Source organism: Lactuca serriola, chromosome 2 (assembly GCF_051521515.1).
Source record: "Lactuca serriola cultivar US96UC23 chromosome 2, Lser_US96UC23_V15, whole genome shotgun sequence".
Classification (NCBI taxonomy): Eukaryota; Viridiplantae; Streptophyta; class Magnoliopsida; order Asterales; family Asteraceae; genus Lactuca; species Lactuca serriola.
This window is the reverse complement of record NC_136409.1, coordinates 169,352,423-169,356,827: the sequence shown is the minus strand read 5'-3', so window position 1 is coordinate 169,356,827 and position 4,405 is coordinate 169,352,423. Positions and strand designations below refer to the sequence as shown.

The window sequence follows — 4,405 nt, the reverse complement described above, 5'->3', positions numbered from 1 at the left end:
ATGATTGCAAAGGTAGCAATTGCTGTGGTGGGTGGTTTTCTAGGATGGATTTATACACGAATCAAACCACCACCTCTTAGGGTTTGTGGATCACCTGGTGGACCTCCTATTACTTCACCTCGAATCCAACTTAATGATGGAAGACATTTACCTTATAGAGAGTGGGGTGTCTCCAAAGATAAAGCCAACTACAAGATCATTGTCATAAGCTATTGCCCTCCAACTGAAACGGATCTATCATCTGGCAAAAAATTGGTAATGAGATGCTTTATATTTTTATCTTCTCCATGAAAGTCAACATAAACTATTATATTATGTATATCTACATAAATGTGAAATGGAAATATGGAATATTGATTTTTATATTGTAGGTGGTTGTTGTCTACAACTCCCGAGGGTGGAAGAGATCTGATGTTATAAGACTTTCAATGAGTATCATTTTTGGTTTTGAACTTTTGGTTGCATCTAAATCACTTTTTTTGGGATAATAATAACAATAATAATATATTATATGTATTATATGTGAATATCTAACAGGTTGTGAGCGAGAATATTGCTGTCCATGACTCCAATGGAAAAGAAGTAAAGTATCAACTTCTCCCCATAGTAAATGACGATATTGCCCTTTGAAACTACTACACCACTGCATATATAGGCAAATCACCAAGCTCAATTCCCAAGTATTCACTTGCATTTACGGCATCTGTTCCACCTCTGGGATTTTCCACATACGTCATTTCAAGCACAAAAAGCCAGGTAAAAATAAAGTTAACAATATTTTACATAATATACATTGATTTTCAAATTTTGAACAAAATTTATCTAGTGATATAATTTATTTTTTGCAGCTTGGAATTCTGTAAATGAAGCATTTTACAAGCATACTGAAACAGGAAAAGATGGGATAGAAGTAGGAACAGGAAATTTGAAGTTAATCTATTCTGGAAGTGAATGAAAGGTTTCTCAATATGTTAACAGTCGAAGCTCTGTAAGTATATTTACCTTTCATTTTTTTTTTGCATAATATAGCAACCAACTATCTTATTTTTGCTAATGACCTAATTGGAAAATAAAATAGTTTATCACCCAAATTAGCAAAAATGAACCTATTTTTTGACGTTATATAAAATATAGTAAGTTAAGTTATGTATTATTATTAGTATTGTTATTTATTCTTTTAATGTGCACTAACCTGTGTTATTTTGGTTTATGAAAGATCACTGCCTCTGTGAAGCAATCATACAGCTTTTATGTTGGATTTGATGGAACTACAGGAGAGCAGGTAACTTTATTTTCCTTATATCATTTATTATTTTTTTTTTATTTTGTAAATACTGTTATTGGTACAAGTTTTTTATATTAACAATTGAGCTCCTAACTTGTTTAATTTAGGCATCTGGAGCATATATTTCCCGTCCAAATGGTACATATTCTATTGATACACAGGAGCAGGTATATATTATATAACTTCTTCTGATATATCTATGTGTCTTATAGTTTATACTTTATAGCCAGATTTAAATTTTAATATTCTTCATTGAAATTACAGACTCCCATAAAGGTTTTGAATGGGCCAATATATGATGAAGTACATCAGAAAATAAATCCATGGATTTACCAGGTAATGGATAAAGTAGTGCTATATGAACTCATTTTTTTCTTTGTTGGACTGATTAAACCGTCTGAAATGACCATTTTACCTTCTGTCCAGATCACTAGAGTGTTCAAGAATAAGGAGCATGCTGAAGTTGAATTTACAGTAAGTTCATTTTTCTTTACTTGTCTAATTGTTGTTCATTACTAATAATCTCAACTTTTTCAGGTGGGCCCCATACCTATTGATGATGGAGTTGGGAAAGAAATTGTAACTCAGATCATAACCACCATGAAGAGCAATAAAACATTTTACATAGATTCTAATGGGAGAGATTTTCTTCAAAGGGTATTACTCCCATTAAACATCTAAGTAGGTATTTAAAGAAAATGTGATCAAAATTATATTTTTTTGTGGCAGATTCGAGACTATAGAGAGGATTGGGATCTTGAAGTGAATCAACCTATTGATAGAAATTATTTTCCTGTATGTTTTCTTTTTTCAATATCCATTATCAAGATAACTGTCATTTTGAATCAACATGCCCTTTGCTATTCATATTCAACGCTCCATTAATGGAAAATTTTTAAAGAAACGTTTCACAGACTTGTGTTATTTCTAAAGGTCAATCTTGGAATTTACCTAAAAGACGAAACTAGTGAGCTCTTGCTTTTAGTAGATAGATCCGTAGGTGGATCCGACATTGTTGATGGGCAATTGGAGTTAATGCTTCATAGGTATGTCTTTTCTTTCCATTCGCATTTTCATCAAAATCGACAATCAAAAAAATTAAATCAGCCATAATATATATAAACACGAATAATCTCTTTTTTAGGATATTGCTTTATGATGATGGAAAAGGTGTTGTAGAGGCGCTTAATGAAACAGTTTGCGTTGGTAATGATTGTAGAGGATTAACTGTAAGCATTTTCTATAAGTCCTTCAATTTGGGAATTTAATTTTGACTTTGATAAAAAGGTCAAAGTAATGAGTCTTCCCCTCATTAAATCTTAAACTTTTTGTAGGTTCAAGGTAAATACTATCTTAGGATCGATCCAATTGGAGAGGGTGCCAAGTGGCGCCGATCCTATGGTCAAGAAATATACTCTCCACTTCTTTTGGCGTTCATTGAGCAGGTGATTGAATATTTTTTGTGTTAAATGTTTCTTTAAAAATCCATAAAAAAATGTTACTTATCAATTAATTTTATTATATTTTACAGGACGAAAAAACAGGGACAAATTTCCAGGTGTCCACATTTTCAGGAATGGATTCCTCCTATAGTCTCCCTGATAACGTAGCATTGTTAACACTCCAGGTAAACCATGAAAAAAGACGTAAATGCCCTCCTTCATTCGAATCTTTGAAAATAGCCTACAAAGCTTGAGAAAAAACTTTATTTTCTTAATTCAGGAGCTGGAAGATGGAAAAATTCTTCTTCGGTTAGCACACTTATATGAGGTGGTTGATCTTTCTTCTTCTTCTTCTTTATATTATTATTACATAAATTCATTTAATTGTGTTTTGAAACACGATAAAATTATATTTGTATATTTATATATTTTTTTCTTCTGGCTCTAGGTTGGAGAGGACATAGATCTTTCAGTTATGATAAGTGTTGAATTACAAAAACTATTTGCAAAGAGGAAGGTAATACAATACAACATGCAAGTTTCTTTAACACACTAAATAACAACTTTTTAACTTTTTTTTGTACTTGATATGAAGATAAAAGCTCAATTGCACAACCTCATGAAAAACAGAAGTTACAATTTTGTATAAAAGCTCAATTGCACAGCCTCATGAAAAACAGAATTTACAATTTTGCCTCTTACACTCTCTCAACAATCTCTTCCAGGTTTTTTCTTCTCATCTGATTTCCGTTCAAATTCCTTAGAATTGATAAATTTTGTGTGGTTGATATGTCGTCAATTGGGCATACTTTTGATATTCTATTAGGATGCATTTAAAGATCTTAGAAGGGATTGCTTCCACAGTTTGATTGAGAAACCTCAGTTTACTCTCTTATATTTCAGGTTCTAATTTCTATATCCTTCAGTAATTTTCCTTTTATACCCTTGGCTGAGATAAAGGGACTAATTCCAGAGGTTTTGTTGAGCAGCTTTTGGAGTTGTAACATTCGCAACTGTGATTTTGTGCTTGCTATGGCTAGGGGTAGTTGATGGAATTGAATATCAACCAAGTGGAACTGCATTAGAAGTTAGAAATTTGCCTATAGTTGTTGGACTAATTGGTTTTTTCTATGGATTCTATTTTTTGTATGACATTAAATTTATGCAATGGATTCTATTTTTTGTATGACATTAAATTTATGCAATGGATTCTATTTTTTGTATATGATATTTTATTTTCTATTATGAAACATTAAATACAAATTTAATTTGAAAATAAGTAAATCTATAAATAATGTTTTTTTTTTAAATTTAAAATTATGATACGGAAAAATGTGTGTCATCTTCATTTATGACATGGCCTTTCTTGATAGGTGCTTTCTTGATACGCATTGCGTGTCATTAACACGCGCGTCGTAAGGTAACGACACGCGAATGCGTGTCGTCTTCCTTTATGACAGGGCCTTCCTTGATACACATTGCGTGTCGTAAACGCGCGTCGTAATTGCGCGTCGTAAATGCGCGTCGTCTATAGACGACGCGCAAAAGTGTGTCGTCTCTCTTTATGACATGGCCTTCCTTGACATGCATTTGCGCGTCGTCTGAGCCTTTTACGACGCACAATGAGCGTCGTAAAAGGCTGTTTTTCTAGTAGTGAGGTGTGAGCTTAAGGCCGTAA

The 4,405-nt window shown here is 32.6% G+C and overlaps 1 pseudogene; it reads left to right on the top strand.

Moving 5' to 3' along the window:
- On the top strand, positions 1 to 3,376 carry LOC145089781 (putative alpha-mannosidase At5g13980; annotated as a pseudogene).
- Positions 3,377 to 4,405: the final 1,029 nt, after the last annotated feature.